The sequence below is a fragment of the Chaetura pelagica genome, unplaced genomic scaffold (genome assembly GCF_000747805.2).
Source record: "Chaetura pelagica isolate M959 unplaced genomic scaffold, ChaPel_1.0 scaffold477, whole genome shotgun sequence".
Lineage (NCBI taxonomy): Eukaryota > Metazoa > Chordata > Aves > Apodiformes > Apodidae > Chaetura > Chaetura pelagica.
In genome coordinates, this window is record NW_009953956.1 from 575,150 (window position 1) to 593,504 (window position 18,355).

General features: G+C 42.2%; 1 protein-coding gene across 1 annotated transcript in view; it reads right to left on the reverse strand.

Moving 5' to 3' along the window:
- Positions 1–18,355, reverse strand: part of ADAM12 (ADAM metallopeptidase domain 12) — a 179,249-nt gene that overhangs the window by 143,162 nt on the left and 17,732 nt on the right. The window lies entirely within an intron of this gene.

An 18,355-nucleotide genomic window follows, 5' to 3' on the forward strand; every position in this document is an offset into this window, starting at 1 on the left:
CTGCTGTAGATAATTCACTTAAGTATTTTCCATCGCTAACGGAGCTTCTAGAAAATCTGTTTCATTTCTTCTTACTCATAGGTTCACTAAAAATAAACAATGAAATTATATTTCTAGAACAAGCTCTCTCATGACATACGAGATAAACTTGTGGATCTAAAAAAATAACCCCTGTACGGAGGTTCTATAAATTGATATGAAAGCTCAGCCAAGATGGGCTTTACGTTAATCATCTAGAAAGTGCACACCCTCTCATGAAGGGCATGAGGTAAATAAGTGAAAAGGAGGTAAAAACAGATAATCAATTACTTCAGTTGGCTTCAGGGTGAACGTTGAAATGTTCAGCCCTTTAGAGAAAAAGCCGAAAATCAATATAGCACAGTATTTGGAGATAACAAAGCAACATACACCTCAAAGGCATTTGCAACATGTGATAAAAGTATAAAGAAAAGTCCTCTGTCACCTTCAGCTGCTCCACCACACAGTGGAAATGAACAGAAATGTTCCTGTTTCTTTGCTGCACAGGGTTAGTAAACAGAGAAATGAAAACTGGGCTGAAGGCTGATAAAATGGTTCAATTACCCAACCTCAGTCTCACAGACCAGTGCAGCGAAAAAGAACCAGCAGGGATATTTCTGAGGTCAGCCAGACACCCGTAGGTGATGTGGGGAAGCAGCTTGGAATTCAGGGAGGAAAGGAGCAGTCGTTCATGCAGCTAAAAGATGAGGAGCAAGTGAAGTTATATATTACACACCCTATTTTAATTGTTCTTTATGGAAACAAACCTCTTTCCAAGAGCTGCCTGTGCAAAACCCAGGCTACCAGAGCATCCCATCAAAGAAGACTTGTCTGCCTGCCTGCCTGGGCAGCTTGCAGCTGCCTTTCTGTTAACAGATCATTCAAGCATGAATTTACACTATTTCTCCTCTTCTTGTCACTCCATTATTTGTACGAGGCCTGGGCTATTTTGCCTGCCTGCCCCAATACCAGAAGCCAGTGAATCAGAGCAGGTAAGTGAATAATAAAGATTGCCTGAGACAAGTCTATTTTATGTTGTTTTGCCTGAGCAAACACAGTAAAGCTCTGACAGCACACTGGTTTAAATGGTGGTGATAGTCTCAAATTCTGTTTGTTATTTCAGTTTCAGAGATTTGCATTATTTTTTTTCCCCAGGATTAAACCCCAGTGGAAGTTTAAACACAACAGTCTCCCCAGGGATGGGCTGTGATACTTATTTAGGTATTTGCACTAGATGAATTGTGTGCCATATGCTGTTGAATTACCATCATTTTTGAAGATTTATTGCTTTCTGAGGGAAACATTTTCACTTTTAGACAAAGAGGAGCCTTCCTTTTAGACCTAGAGCTACAAACCAACTAACTTTTGTAGAAAAAAAGGTAAAATGAAAACAGGAAACATCACATTTTTCAGCTTAGCTTTGGGAAGAGCTGGTAACCACAAAAGAGAGATGTTACTGAGGAGCACTGAGTCAAAAAATCTGTTCAACACCTGAAAATTTCGAAGACAAAGGCCAACCCCAGCATTATCTGCCCCAAACACTCCTCACTCTGCATCCCCTCTGCTTCCTTCACAGCTACTGGCACAAAACTGCAGAAAAGACTCAGAAGCATCTCTGGAGGGAACAAGTTTTCATTCAGATGATCCTTAAAAAAAACCAACACAACAACCTAACAAGCCCATCACTGTGTCTCTGTTCACTGCTAATTAAACCTAAGACAGCTCTGCAACACAGTCTATGTGATCCACCAGGACTTTACGACCCCAGAACGTGTTTTGAATTACTTTGTGCTTATTGTAAACAGTTGAAATTGTCATCTCAGGACTTGGTCTGTTTATGATGCACTGCAGTTGAATCCTCTCCTCCCTTCCCCCTTCCTGAAACTCTTTTGAAGCTTTGATGCTTCTGAGAGTAACAGATGACACAGATAGGAATCTGCTGCTGCCACCCAGCATTGTTTATGGCATTATGCTCCCAGAAAGCCACCCAGGGCCTCTGGTGGAGCCTGATTATTTCTGTGTAACAAGTTTTCCACAAAATCCAGAAACATGCACAAAGAGGACCTCACCCAGCTTCCAAAAGATAAATCTCCCCATGCAAGTTTTGTTTGCAATATTTTATAGCACATACTTTGGAGGGGGCCAGTAAGGACCTTGCTACTGCAGGACACTGCCAACAGTTCACAGCAACACATTTTTTTTTCATAACCTGTGTCAGCAGAAGAGCTTGCACATCTTTCCTGAACCTCCAGAATTCCTCAGAGAAAAGATTTCCTCAGGCCATATACTACTGGTTTTTAAAACTACCTTGTGTGTGCACACAAGTCTCAGTCACTGCTGCAACCAAGCAGAGATGGGCCACTATCTCCATTTACAGATGAGCAGCTACAACATGGAGAAATTAACTGATTTTTCCTTGATTACATGGGAACTCTGCAGCACAATGCAAAGTTTACAGAGTCCTTCCAGAGCTAGAACTACTTCCTCCCTAAACCAAACCTCTTCAGGTTATAAATATCCCAACCTCCTTGGCATCCTGATCTGTGAATTCAGTGTCCATCCCTAAATTAATAACATTTAACAGGACAAACAAAAGGCTCAACTTTTGCCAGGCTATTTTCTCTTTGCACAGTCGAGACAGGATTATAACTAATGTTTTAGTTGTCTGTGTATTATTTAGAATCTGGTTGGGCAAAACTAATGATTAGAAGAGAAGGAAAAGCTATAGGGCAGCAAAGTCTTTCCCCCCCCAGGCAAGAAAGAGAAGTGTTACCTATGAAGTTTTAGGTATTTAAAAACTCAGAACAATCCAAATCTTATTATTTGAAACACAGAGCTGGCAAAAGGTTGCAAAGTAATTTTTATTAAAGGAGAAAGAATGGTCTCCACTTCACCTCAGACCATAGAAAAGGTGGCTTATGGGACCTCAGAGGTGCCCGCTCTGTGTCACAAAATCAGCTCTCTCATTAGCAGATGTTTCTCTGGCTCTTCTGAAAAGGGAATATCTGAGAGGCTTCAAAGCTTCCCTTCCTCACTCGACACATGTAAATATGTCATTTTCTCATTATCTTCATTACTGAGCTCTTACTTGCTGCCCTGTAAGGCCATTCTTCTTCTCCCTGCCAGACAGGGAGCATATGACTAAATGACTGTCATTTACATGCTGGAAGATTTTTCACATCTCCACCCAGCCTCTTCCTCTCTAGGCTGACAGTCCAATGTCTGTGGCCTTCCCTGTGGGCCATGGTTTTAGAATTCCAACCATTCCCAGAGCTCCTCCCTGTGTTCTCTCCCTTTCTCTCATTTATTTCAATGGCTGTTCTCTTTCCCTGTGATTGTCCAAGCAGGGAATTTCCCTGTGATTGTCCAAGCAGGATCTGGTATCAGGCATGTACTACCTATAGGGCTGCAGCCTCCTGTGAGATTCAACCCCTCAGTGGTCTGATCCCCAGCCTCCCACTTCCACTCATTAATATTCTAACCACTAGATTCTTGATTAACAGATTTGCACCTCCCATTGTTGCTCTTGGCTCAGTCAACATCCTCTTTTTTATTTCAGAAACCAAGGAATCCCATCTTTCACTGACATAGGCACTTAGGCTACTAAATTACTCCTCCTTTACAGCCCTTTTTATAAAAAAAGAAAACAAACAGCAAAAGACAGGCTTAGTTCTGCACCATGTTGCATATTTAAATGAAATGCAACAACGTGAGTGTGTGAAACTTTGCCTGTTAAAACATGACACGTTGCACCAGACTTCTGTTTCTTGTACCCCTGAGTCATATAAATTAGCAGAAGGCAAAGAGGAAGCCTTCTGGAAAGGGTCATTAGTGTCTCTATAAATAGCAAATGTTGGCTAGCTATGGGCACCACTATGTTGTGTCTCCAAGTGTTAGCAAACACAGTGTGTTTCAAGCAGGACTTTGAAGCCCAGGAGCAAGCCAGAGCCTTCTGGTAGATTGAAAAGCATATAGAGTATTTTTGGAAATTTTCACCCAGGCTCATCAACATATAAATAGAGGAGGGCTCAGCAGGGAGTTCCCCCCATGGTGCTGATTTCCTGAGATGATGAGGGAAGGAGTGTTTTAGAGCCCTATCACAAAGCTTCAAGGAGAAGTTGTGCTCAGCAGAAGACAGAAAAGTTTCAGAGAGGAACTCAGATGGACAACCAGCTCATCGAGGTACACAAGGCAATAACACTTGGGGGCTGAATAAATTGCTTCCAATTTGACAAAGAATTAGGAAGAGCAGAGATGTGCTCAGCCCCTCAGGGATTCCTGAGCAACTGCCTTAGCTGAGAGATGCTGCACTGTTCCCTCATTTGCTTTTACAGAAGACTCTGGTTTTAAAGAAGCCTAAATTTCATTACATATTTGATTAAAAATAAATAAATAAATCGCTCCCAAACAACTCCATCAAACTGGAGTTTGCAAATCAAACTGCACAGATAAGAATGTCTTGCACAAACAAACTTTACCTCAGGCTAAATCCATGGGACAAGTTATTTCCTTTCTGTATGTCAAGGCTGTGACAGTGACATTGAATCAACAGGCAAGATGCAGCCCCAAAAATTGCAGAAGCACATTCTGAGAGATGCAGAGGAATGATTTTGTGGGGTAGGTAAAGGCAGCAATAAACTGCCATTTGAGTTTATTTTGTGCTGAATAAATTTCTCACTAGCTCACTGCAGACTGCCTGGTGCCAGAAGAACAGATCATGAAAGTCATTTCAGTGTCGAGGAACTTTTGGAACAAGAAAATATACCCACCTAGTATAAAAACACAGAATGTAAGGGATGAGAAATGGCACAGTGGCTGCTGGAAAAAACCAAATCATCCCCCAGTATTCCCAAATCTTTTGGCTTGATTGGGGTGGCTAAGGTCAGAATTCACATTCAGCTTAAGTAACACACCTTGTAAGACACGGCTTTGTGTTTTAGCAGTGATGTATTGATTCAGTTTTCACTGAGAAGGATAAAGGTTTTGCTGGAAAAAACAAACCAATGTTGCATTTTAAGACTTCAAGCAGAGACTGGACTCTGTCTAAATTGTTTGGTAATGAAGGCTCTGAAGAATTTTCTTATATTTCTGCCCAAACAACCAGGACAGAGTGAAAACTAAATAACCCTTTGTTTCTTTCCCCAAGTTACTACAATTATAGGAAATATTTGTTCAACTCTAACACATAGTAATGGGGGAGCCCCATAAGACACTTATTTCCTATACATCAGCCAAAATGTCTGCAGCAGCTGATCCTGTTGCAATTTTATGTTCTTTAATGATGACATAGGTACCCTCCACACTTTCTGAATACTGGGTTTATTTCTTTTACTATAGATGCCTTTATTCCCTCCCCCCCCCATCCCTCTACTGCTCATTCCTAAAATTAGAACAGCTCTATCTACATATATGAAGTTCATGACATTGACAAGTATGTTACAAGGACACACAGATAAGCTCTCTGCTCCTAAATGACATGTCCTAGCAAAGCAGAAACTTTGACAGGAATTTCATTCAAAGGTGTGTTATCTTCCCTCTCAACTGCTTGAGTTTATGATTTGATTTCAATGCACCATCTTGCTCTATTCAGCCATTTTTTCCTTACATACAGTTGCAAAAAAACCCCCAAAGATTTGAAATCATGAGCTAAATCCAGAGACCAGGTTGGAAACAGAGTATATATGTGTGTAGATATAAATTATATAGATATAGATCCCAATATAGACTTCTATATGACTACTACATTGATATAGATACAGATACATCCACAGGGAAACTCAGCAATGTGGTGGGGAGGCCTCAGAAATCTCTTTTAAAGAAATGGCTCAAACCTGCCTGGCAATCTCACCATCTCAAACACACAGATTTGGAGGCACTGCTAAATGCTACTTCTGCAAAAGCTGAAATTAGAGTTGATTTCAATTCTACACATAGAGATTCATTTTTAAATTGGTTAATCAAAGATGTGTGGAAGGGTTACAAATAAATACCCCAAACACTAAAGTACTATTTCTTAAAATGTTCCTTAAAATTATATGTTTTCATGTCAATGTTAACCTCCCTCAAAGAAAGGTGATGGTGCTAAACTTGGACTGATTTATATGGCTCAGCATACACTATAAAAGTCTCAATTAATGCTCTTCATAGTCCTTACAAGCTGCTCTTAAATTGCCTCTAAGATTGTAACAGTGAAAATCCTTGTAGGCAGCATTGCAAACACTCCTCCTCTTTAGTTCATTGAGAACCAAAATCTTGAAAAATATTTGTTCTAACAACACAAGCCTGATTTATCCACATGTGCAAGACATCCCTCTTCCCCCCTCAACAGCAAATCCTTGCTCCCTAAAAGTTGTGCAGCAAGAGTACAAATACAAATAACACTTCTCATCTGGAGAGGCCATTACCAAGTTGCTGGCCCATGGCTTGGATTAAGCTTTATTCCCATTTTACAGATGGAAAAGGGCAAGTCAATAAGAGGGGAAATGTTTGACTGTACAAAGCAAACAATTGAGCTGTCCAGCCTAAAAAACAAAACAAAAACTCTATTTCTCTCCATATCTTAAATGTTCCCTCTGTGACTTGCAATGTTCCCAGGCTCTGGATGCTCAGTCTCCATAGATCAGTGGTTTCCTTTCCTCTCTGCCTCCTCTGGGGATCCTGGGAAAACACTGAGTTGGTTTGGAGGGCTCCCACAGATCCCAGTTTAAACCAGGCCAACCCGAAAAGTCCCTTTTCCCCTTTATAATCAACATACCATGGCAGGAAACAATTCTGCACTGAAGTTGCCATGAAAATAGGAGGCCAAAAAAAGATTTTGAAATATCTTTTGGTTGCAGCTGAAGCCTTTTACAACCAGAAGTGCTAAACTAATAAAGAGAAGCTCAATAAAGTATGAAATACAGTACTTTAGGTTTAATTATGGGCATTTAAATGGATATTAATTTCTCTCTGCAGGGTGCACTTTTGGAGTTTGCTTTGGTTTTTGACATATGCTGCTCACTTACTGACTGCAATGTACACACCTCCATGTATCTCAGTAACTCCTTCACTAACAAATACAACATCTCTTGGCAATAAGAGGTTAAAATTCACTTTGCCCTCTGACTATAACAGAAATACCTTTGCAAGCTAATGACTGTAACAGGCTGGTCTGTTCCCGAATAAACATTCTAGGGATTTCCTGAGGTGTCGTTTTGTTCTGTCTTTTTTTTTTCCTTGTCCCCCCCCTCCCTGTCTTTTTAATTGAGGGAAAAGAATTTGGAGGGCACAGCCAGCTTAGATGCTATTTCAGTCCAATATGTTGTTTTTCTATACACTTTTTAAACTGAAAAAGAAAAAATAAAATACATTTACACAGCTTCTGGATATTCATTTTATAGGGGGAAAAAGATCTTTAAAGCTTATCCAACTCATCTCCTTCTGCCAGCTTTCCTTGCCAACTCTTTCTTAGTAATGCCAGTAAATGCCAAAAAAAGTCTGGTTTGAACAATGTTTCTGTCTGTTGAAACCAAGAGAAGGGCAGTTTTCTGTTGGAGATACTCAATGTAGGGATCCCACTTTTCCTTCTGCTGCTGAAAACACCCCCTGGCCAGGTTGGTGCAGGCAGGAGGGAGCATGGAACGTTAGCACAGGAACATGCTAGAAGTTGCTCTGAGGACACAAATCTCACAGTTCGTCTTCTCGGCGTTTCCAGCAACGGATTCATTGCCAGAAACTCCCTTCTCCTTTTCAAAAGGCAGAGTCAGGATCAGCCAAGGAAACAGCCCATCTCCAACACTCACACAGCTGAAGTGGGCAGGAAAATAGTCACCACCAGTAGACAAAAATCAGGCATCTCCATGAAGATCTGACCCTTCCCGAGCCAGGCAGCAGCTTTGACTGAAAACTTTTGCTCCTGTGCCCTTTGAGGTGAGCTCAGGCAACAAATACAATTCTCCTGAATATTAAAATTCTCTATAGGCTTCACTTTAGACACACAACAGAAAATGCTGCCACCGCAGGGGGATGTAAATCACTCCAGACAGGGATGATTGGCTGGTTCACCCCAAAAAGCCCTCTTTTCTGCAGGACTGCTGAAGTGCTCCTCAAAGGACATGGTCCTTGGAGAAAGAAGGAGGAAACAAGGAGATGAACCCTTCCAAGGAACCGTCCAGTAGCTCCTGGTGGAGCTCCCTCCTGATGGAGGGAGATGGCCAGAAGAGGAAGGGGGGAAAAGTTCATTCAGTAGATACAAAATAAAGTTGATCCTCAGGCAGGAGACTCAGTAAGGGCAAAGGAATGAGGGAAGGACCTAAGAGCACTTCATTTCCTGAGTGATTCACACTTCAGAGGAAAGAACTTATTAACATCCAGGGACTTGGGGCAGAGGAAGAAAAGGCAACGACCAAGTCAGACCTAGAGATCTAAGTGGAACTTCATGCATTCTGCCTTCCTGAGGAGCAACGAGAGGAGATGAGACCTTTCTGAGGAACAGCAAGACCCCTCTCCTTGGCTTCATCAAACCAACTTGGTGTGTCTAAAACTGCTGTATCAGGGTGAGCAAACACATACTTCAGTGCAACCAGTGTCACCAGCAGATGTGTCATTACCCCAACCAGAAATACCACAAGCACACCCTGGCAGGACAGGGATGAGATCAAGTCCAGTGGAACGCCCGCAGGCTCTGGCAGCCACCCCACCACACACAGGCCTCCTACAAATGAGAATATGTCCCACAAATTATCACCAAATGCATTTTGTCTCCAGTCCCACTAAGCTTCATTACTCCACCATGTCTGCAATGCCATAAATTGCAATCGTTTCATTAAATTAAGCTCCAAAAGCTCAATTAGACTTGAAAACTGTGTCCTTGAGGAAAGGCAGTGCACAAAAGGGACACCCAATTTCCTCAGCTGAACACAAACTTTCTCCTACTATATCAAAATGACACAGACAATTTTTACTTCATCTTCACAAGCTTTTCAGAAACAAGTGGCAGTCTTTTTCTGGGAGTCTTTTTATTTCTAGAAAAATAGCAGCACTTTGGAATCCTTTTCTTGTCAAGATATTACTAATGCATTCAAAAAGGCTTATTATCAGTCATAATTATTTTTTCTTATCAAGCTTTAAACCACATATAACTTCTGTGATTTCTCATTACAATTCTGAGAAATCAGAAACTTTCCTATAGAAGAGGTGAATCAATCTGGGCTTGAGTAAATAATATGGAAATAGATTTACAACTGAACAACAAAGGCATCAGGCTTGTGTGCAATAGGACTCAGTGTATCAACCAGCTAAATCTACCTTTTCATCCCTAAAATATACACTGAGTACAATTCAATTTACTGTGGCTTCCTGAGATAACAGTCCTGATCCCAGCAGCTCTCAGTTTCAATAGTCTCCCCTGCTCAGAGGTCTTTAGACCTTGGAAAGGCCCCAAGTTCTTCTGCAGTTACCTGCAAGCCCTGAAACGACTCCTTGCAGGAGCTGAACACCCCATGGAACAAGAATGCTGCCACCGCAAGGGGACGTAAATCACTCCAGACAGGGGTGATTTTTGGGGCTGGTTCACCTCAAAAAGACCTCTTTTCTGCAGGACTGCTGAAGTGCTCCTCAAAGGACATGGTCCTTGGAGAAAGAAGGAGGAAACAAGGAGATGAACCCTTCCAAGGAACCGTCCAGTAGCTCCTGGTGGAGCTCCCTCCTGATGGAGGGAGATGGCCAGAAGAGGAAGGGGGGAAAAGTTCATTCAGTAGATACAAAATAAAGTTGATCCTCAGGCAGGAGACTCAGTAAGGGCAAAGGAATGAGGGAAGGACCTAAGAGCACTTCATTTCCTGAGTGATTCACACTTCAGAGGAAAGAACTTATTAACATCCAGGGACTTGGGGCAGAGGATGAAAAGGCAACGACCAAGTCAGACCTAGAGATCTAAGTGGAACTTCATGCATTCTGCCTTCCTGAGGAGCAACGAGAGGAGATGAGACCTTTCTGAGGAACAGCAAGACCCCTCTCCTTGGCTTCATCAAACCAACTTGGTGTGTCTAAAACTGCTGTATCAGGGTGAGCAAACACATACTTCAGTGCAACCAGTGTCACCAGCAGATGTGTCATTACCCCAACCAGAAATACCACAAGCACACCCTGGCAGGACAGGGATGAGATCAAGTCCAGTGGAACGCCCGCAGGCTCTGGCAGCCACCCCACCACACACAGGCCTCCTACAAATGAGAATATGTCCCACAAATTATCACCAAATGCATTTTGTCTCCAGTCCCACTAAGCTTCATTACTCCACCATGTCTGCAATGCCATAAATTGCAATCGTTTCATTAAATTAAGCTCCAAAAGCTCAATTAGACTTGAAAACTGTGTCCTTGAGGAAAGGCAGTGCACAAAAGGGACACCCAATTTCCTCAGCTGAACACAAACTTTCTCCTACTATATCAAAATGACACAGACAATTTTTACTTCATCTTCACAAGCTTTTCAGAAACAAGTGGCAGTCTTTTTCTGGGAGTCTTTTTATTTCTAGAAAAATAGCAGCACTTTGGAATCCTTTTCTTGTCAAGATATTACTAATGCATTCAAAAAGGCTTATTATCAGTCATAATTATTTTTTCTTATCAAGCTTTAAACCACATATAACTTCTGTGATTTCTCATTACAATTCTGAGAAATCAGAAACTTTCCTATAGAAGAGGTGAATCAATCTGGGCTTGAGTAAATAATATGGAAATAGATTTACAACTGAACAACAAAGGCATCAGGCTTGTGTGCAATAGGACTCAGTGTATCAACCAGCTAAATCTACCTTTTCATCCCTAAAATATACACTGAGTACAATTCAATTTACTGTGGCTTCCTGAGATAACAGTCCTGATCCCAGCAGCTCTCAGTTTCAATAGTCTCCCCTGCTCAGAGGTCTTTAGACCTTGGAAAGGCCCCAAGTTCTTCTGCAGTTACCTGCAAGCCCTGAAACGACTCCTTGCAGGAGCTGAACACCCCATGGAACAAGAGCACACAGTGGGAGAAGCCTGCTCCTTGTTCCCCTTGACTCAAGGCAATAACAAGAAGAATTAAAGAACAAGAGAGATTCTCCTTTTGCCCATAAAAAAAAAAAGATCACATGCTCAAAGCTGGAAAGCAAAGTGTTCTTTTAATCCAGCACTGAAATTCATACCTTACGCTCGCAAGATCTGTTGCAAGAGACATGAAATAGCCAAGTCAAAGCTAAATTAGTTCAATATGAAAGTGCCTCAGTACAAGCACTTTACAAAGCCAGCATAATGCTGCATCCTTGCAAGAACTTCATTTTAGATTTTAATGCCACATTAAAGGCATCATTGAGATCAAAAGACCTTTTCCATTTTATTATGGAAAGCAAGATATGTTTGTTTGTTTGGTGGTTGTTTGGTTGTTGCTTGTTTTTTTTAATACCAGCCTGAAAACTCATGTTAAAGACCATGGCTTCAGCCCCAACACCTTCCAAATTATGAATGGATTTCTCAAGCTCCAGTCTGAGACACTACCTCATAGCTGGTGGGGCACGGGCAGCAGACCCAAGAAAGCCCTTGTGCTGAGTCCCACTGTGCAGAACTGCTGGCAGAGGGAGGCTGGGCATGGGGACACAGAGCTCACCCAAGACCATTATCTCACTGGCCATCTTTGCTGGCCAAGTATGACAAAATTCCTCCCCATAGCTCAGCGTGATACAACCTCATGAAAGGGACTTTCACCCTGTGGAGGGCTCCAAGATGCTAAGGGGGGGGGGGTGTCTGGTGGATGGTTGCTATAAACCTCTACATTTTCTGTTTATTGAAAAAGCAATCTCTCTCCATAATATCTGCTATTTATACTGAGCACAAAGCATCACACCAAACTTTACAAACTTAACACACTGTATCACTTAAGCTAAAAATGAAATGTACCATTTTCTGGGATGAATCCCAATTGCTTAACACTTCCCAGTATGCCCAAGTGTTTCAGGCAGGAAATGAATACTACTATATCTAGTTGAATCCAGGGCACTGATTCAGTGCAGACAGAGAAAAGAATTTCCCCTGCTCAATCACTAGTGCAAACTTTTTATTTGTGGCCCCAGCTCCAGGAGTTTCTCAAGCCTGTAGCTGCTACCTAAGATCCAGCAAGTCCCCAGAACCAGGATACAACTACTCCCAACTTCATAAACTAAATGATCAGAAGGATTGATTGGTTAAACACAGGCACGGGGCTGGCTGAGAAGGAAGGAACATGTTCTCCTCTGTGGGAGCTTCCCCTTGCAGAAGACAAGGTGAGAGGGATGGCTTTGAGCTGCTTGTGCTCCCCCAGAGAAGCAACCCAGCCCTGCTAGTGAAGTCACAGACATTAAACTCAGAGCCAGAGGAGGTGACACACTCCCTTTCCTGACAGCTTCCATGCAACAATGGTACTATTTCTGAATTAAACAAATGCAGAAGAGTTATTAAATAATGGAGTGCATTTAAACTAATTAGCCCTTACAGTGGCCCTAGCAAGGCAGGGGTAAAGGTGTCATAAAAAGCCAAAGAAATAACAGATTGTTTACTAGGCCATTAAATGAATGGCTACCAGGTCACTAATTAAAGGCTGAAGGAGCAGATCTCCCAGAGCATTCCACTGAGGATCAGTGCAGTTCCTGGCCCTGCTGGGGCTGTTGGTGCCAAGCTGCATTCCCAGCTGATGACCCTGCAGCAGCATGCACAGCTCTGCCTCTTATATTCGATACTCATGACTCATAAAAACACAGAGGGGGCTATAAATTCTCTTTATGCCTCTCTCTGTCTCTGCAGATATGTAAAACCACCATGCAAAAGAGCTACAAAAGCTGTCCTCTCAGTCTTCAAAGGCTTGTTTAAGCAGCACTGTATGATTCCCCTTAATGCAATTGTCTGGAAGTCTAAACCTTGGTAATTATTTCAACTGAAAAAGAACAGCAGGAGGCTCTGCTGAAGGGAATATAAACAATTATCACTTGCACGAAGGCTATGCCAGTTATGAAATAAAGTTGAATGGGTTTGCTCTTGAAAACACTGAGCACTGCATTAATGATCTGACATAGAAAGACTCTCAACTGTCCCCCGTGCATCAAACCTTATAGTAGAGTCACAGAGCACACCAAGAGGTGCACCAACAACTTCATCATAGCAGTGCTGGAGCTGCTGTGCACACACCATGGCTCAGGATGATTGACTGGACCACGACAGCCTGTGCCTGTCCTGCCAGCCTGCAAGAGAAATGCAGCAGTGCAAGAGCATAAAGATGGCACCAAACGGGTAAAACTCATCCCTGCTTGGCAGCTTTGAATATGTTCTTGAACCTCCAGCATTATGTCTGTGACTTTTTGACAAATTTAAAGTTATTTTCTCTTCTTCCAGTGATTCCATTTTTCTAACAAGACAAAAATCCCTATTTCTGTAGGTGCCAAATTAGGGGCTTGCAGTGAAGTAATGAATTAAGTGCAAAAAAGGTGAAAAAAATTAGTGTAACGTCCAACACATTTGCTAATTCTGGAGAATAATAATGCCAACTAAAAACTGTCAGAGAGCCTGATGCTTTTATGGATAGTGGAGAATTTCACATTGAGATTCAAGTGATCAGTGTCCACAATGACATACAGATAATCAAGATCCTGATGTTTATGAGCCCAATCCATAAGACAATAGCTCATGAAAGAGGCAGGTAGAAATGCAAAAGCTATTTCATTGCAAGCTCAATGAGATGCACTGCATGTTAAGCAGGGAAAAATGGTGATTTGCTGCAGGAGAATCTTACCTGCAGAACCTTTTGAGCTGTGACAAGGGTACACTTCAACACAGGAAGAAATATGGTCTAAATACATATATATACACCTGGCTTTCATCTTTATCTTTATGTATTATTGCTAGAGTACAATAAAATAAAGAGTGTTGCCACAGGAAAAGGAACTATGTCTTCTCATCTTTCTTTTCTTCTTTATTGAAAGCTCTTCTTTAAGATTCCAATTTGCAAACCTGATTTACGCCAGCCCAGGCAAAGGAAGGAAACTCATTCACCCTACCTCAGAATCTGGCCTTGAAAGCTTCAACTCGGTGAAGCAGTGCTAGTGTTCTCTGGATCCATCTCCTCCTCCCCAAAGGGGAAACAAAATTTTTATTTATTTGTATTTAAAAGTCATGGGTGTTGGAGTCATAGCTGCTCTTCAACAGGGAACCCTCTGCAGATCTTCCCCTCCTCTCTGCCCACCACAGGCACCTTTCTTCTTCTTTGTCTCTAACCCCAAGAGCAACAGATCCAAATCTCCTGGTGTGTGGAAAGCCACCCAGCATCCACCACCAAACAAGAGGTCTAACTCTCTGCAAGCTGGAGAGAGGTTGGTTTTCCAATTACTTTTCATATCTTGAGGTCAGCAGGACTTTAAAAAAGCCAGGTGAGACTCCCAGTGATTCAAGTGGCTTAAGAGTCTAATCCCTTGACTGAAGTATTGTGTGCATATATCTTCTCATAGACCATTACTTTTATAAAGTTACACAGCAAAATTTCCTCATTGTCCTCTATTCATCACCCAAACTTACTATTAGAAACCAAATTCTCTGCATCATCTGAAAACACCCCAGACCAGCAGCTTTCAAACTCAAACCAACCTAAAGCATTTCAGGGCTTTGCAGTTTCTCATGTGGCTCTTCAGAAACCACACTCAGCTCCATGTTGCCTGGATACAGGTCCTTCAATACCTGCCCAGGTTCAGTGAAATGAAAATTTGTCCCTACAGATGGCAGTAGCAGCCTGACTGGAGCACACTCCTGTGCACGGGGCAGGGTAATATTGCACTGAGATCCAGAGACCAGAGTAACAAAGAAGATGCAAAGCCTCACCCGGTACAGAGGGATGCACCTAACTTGCTTGGGTGCTTTTAGAAAACTCAGAGGATCATCACAGAATCCCAGACTGGTCTGGGTTGGGAGGGACCTTAAAGATCATCCAAGTTCCAACCCCTCTGCATGGGCAGGGACACCTCCCACCAGCCCAGGCTGCTCCAAGCCCCATCCAACCTGCCCTTCAACACCCCCAGGGATGGGGCTTCTACAGCTTCCCTGGGCAACCTGGGCCAGTGCCTCACTTCCCTCACAGTGAAGAATTTCCTCCTAATGTCTAACATAAATCTCCCCTCTTCCAGTTTGAATCTATTACCCCTTGTCCCATCCCTCCCTGCCCTTGTCCCAAGCCCCTCCCCAGTTTTCCTGTAGCCCCTTCAGGCACTGGAAGGTGCTCTAAGGTCTCCCTGGAGCCTTCTCTTCTCCAGGCTGAACAACCCCAACTGTCTCAGCCTGTCCTCAGAGGAGATGTGGTAAATCTTTCAAAGCACTTGATCAGCCTCATGATTATATTTGAGCCCTTGCAGGTGCCAGCAATAACATTACAGATCCTGTACAGCCAAGGCAAGAGAAAACCCCACAGCTGAATGACAGATGCCTCAGCCTGAGGGCTCTGTGTTCATTTGCATAATTGATCATATTGTATATTCACAAAATGCTTTCAATTTCTCAGAAACTTAATGCACTTGAACATTTGGACTAAACCCTGGATATAAAGCCCAGTTCATGACTGTGTGTGTGTCACTCTGGGAGAATGAATGTCATCCCTGGGCAATGCCACACGGGATCCCCCCAGGCTGCAGCTCCTGCAGGGCTGCCCTGGATGGTCCCTGGCAGGCAGCATTTCCCCACAGCTACAACCTCTGAAGTATAGAAATGGAGCCAAGAAACCTTTAATGCCCATTTGAAATGCTTCCTGCACTAGACTCTCCAGAAGAAGGCAGGAGCTTCCAAGGCTCTGGTCAAACACCACCCAAATTCCCTGACCTGCAAGGGATGAACCTGCTGGGACCTGGCACACAGTGACCAGTGGGTGTCCCTGACAGGGTGTGAGGGGAAAAGCTGGAGCCAAACAGCTGGTCTTCTTAAAAATCTTCCCTAAAGAGTTCTGTGTACTAAAACAAGGCTTACCCAGCTCTCATCAAACTTGGCTTGGTTTGTAAGTCTCAAGCCAAGGTTGAAGAAAAATATTCAGCTGGAAACATGCAGGGAAAAAGAGTCTTTTTCCTGCACTTCAATAGTAGAAAAAATGAAACAATTTGGTACAAACCTTAGAAAAATAAAAAAATAGCACACAATCCACTGGGGTTTAAACAAACAAACAAACAAACAAAAAGTCAGAAATAAACCCAATAGGACAGAATACAAAGGGATGGACAAATGCAAAATGAGAAGTGGAAGGAGAGCTGGAGCTATAATGAGTAATGACCTATCAACACACTCTAGGATGCACACAGAATTTCAGCAAAACCAGAAATCACATCTGCACTAAATATGGGCAGCTCTTGTTGGAAAGCACAGAGCAACGTTGCAGGACCCTGCAGGGCCCTGGTTTGGCTGTCACACACCCACCCACTCAGTTCCTCACCACCACCAACTGGCTACTCTAAATAGTAGCCACTAATTTTAGCAGCGTGTTCAGGATTAGCAGCCCAATATTTTCCTCAGTTAATAAAAGAATTTCACTGGGCACCATTAAAATATTCCAACTGAGAATGATCTAAATTTTCTGAATTCCATAAAAGATGCCAGGAGAAATGTTACCACCACTAGCAAGATGAACAGTGCCATGCAGCTCCAGAACCATCCATGCATTTCCATAGAAACTTCTCTTCAGTTTACATACTTTATTTTTCAACTGTGCTTCACTAGAGAAAGTGCTTGTGTGAGCATATGTATATTTTTTTCAAAAAGAAGGGTTTCTGACATGATACTGCCACAAGGAGGTCCTGGCCTTGGTCCTTATAGCTTTGATCTGGGGTGGGGAGAAAAACAGTCTGCCCAGAGAATGATAGGTTCTCTCCAGAAGCAAAACTCTACATGGATACTTAGGGAAACCCAAATTCCTTAAATAGAATTTTATTCCATGTCTGATTTTAAAGTTGGATTTTTCCAACCATTAATTTGAACTGTCATTCTTGGGAAGTCCCTAAATTGTTAGATGTCCTTGAAAAGCACACCCTAGCTGTCCTGGAGTGAAGCCAGGTTAGAGGGAAGTAACTTCTTCTTTTCTTCCCAGTAAATGTAATTCCCTTGCTGCTGGGGAGCAGGTCTGTGTGTCTGTGATGGCCGTCGGTGAGAAAGTCATTAGCTTAAAAATAATTCCTCACAGACTCAGTGAGATATTCCAACAGATATTGCAGTGACTCCTGGGGTAAATAAAAGGACAGTTTTATCTTTGAGATGGGAAAGAAAGAGGACGTGCACTAAATGGCTCCTGTGGGTTCTCAGGGACTAATTGTTAAGCAGAAGGATTTATGACCAAAGGATGGGAGAATGGGGTGATCACTGTGAGGCAATTATCTATACACAAAGAACTTGAATACTTTGGCATTTTTATAACCACTACATTATTTATTTTACTATATACTCTCTTGCAATACCATTCTCCTAGTTACAATCACACACTACTTCCTCATTTATTTTTTTTCTTCACTTCATATAAAATTCAAATAGAACAGAAGAACACTTTGAAATGAGTGGAAGAACAATAGGGCCCATTCAACAACTGAGTATTTAACTTTTATGCTTTTGATCAATATTGATGTGACAAGGTATTCATTACTCTTCTCCACCATTTTAATGCTGTTGTTCTTCCCACAGCCTGATCTGTACTTTTGTGTGTGTAATTTATAACAGTTTCCATGGAAAAGAAGGATTCAAAGCAAAAAGTGCTGATGCAGCACGTGGAGCCTTCTACCAATCCACAAATCTTTTCTAATGTTCATCTTAAACAGAAAGCAATTCTGAGAAACAAATTAATGATATAAATCACATCATCATTACTCACATGAAGATACTCTGTGGTAATTCTTTCAGAAAGCTACAGTGAGGAGCTAAAGGAACCCTGTATGGAGAATGCCTGGTTCTAATTAAATGATCTAAAAATAGAGTTGTGCATACATCTAGGACCAAGCCATCTGTGTTATCTCTCTGAGATAAGCTGTTATCCACCCCCAATGATATCCCTTTCATCACTGCAGATATTCAGAACTAGGACTGGCCCTTCGTTCCCATTTAGGAAAGGGAAAAGAAGAAGGAAGCAAAATTTTCATCCAGGCAGGATTTTTATGAAAGTCAGATCCCTCATTTTGCAATCTCTTGTCACACCAACCTCAGTCCATCAGCAGCACAATTCAAAACCATGTCCCACAAACAGGGGCAGGAGCCAAGCAGGACTTCTCCATGAAAGACTTTCCCAGTGCAATAAACTGTTTATAATGGGCTGTTTGCATTGCTCCTGTGAAAGGTTTTTCCTTCTCTTT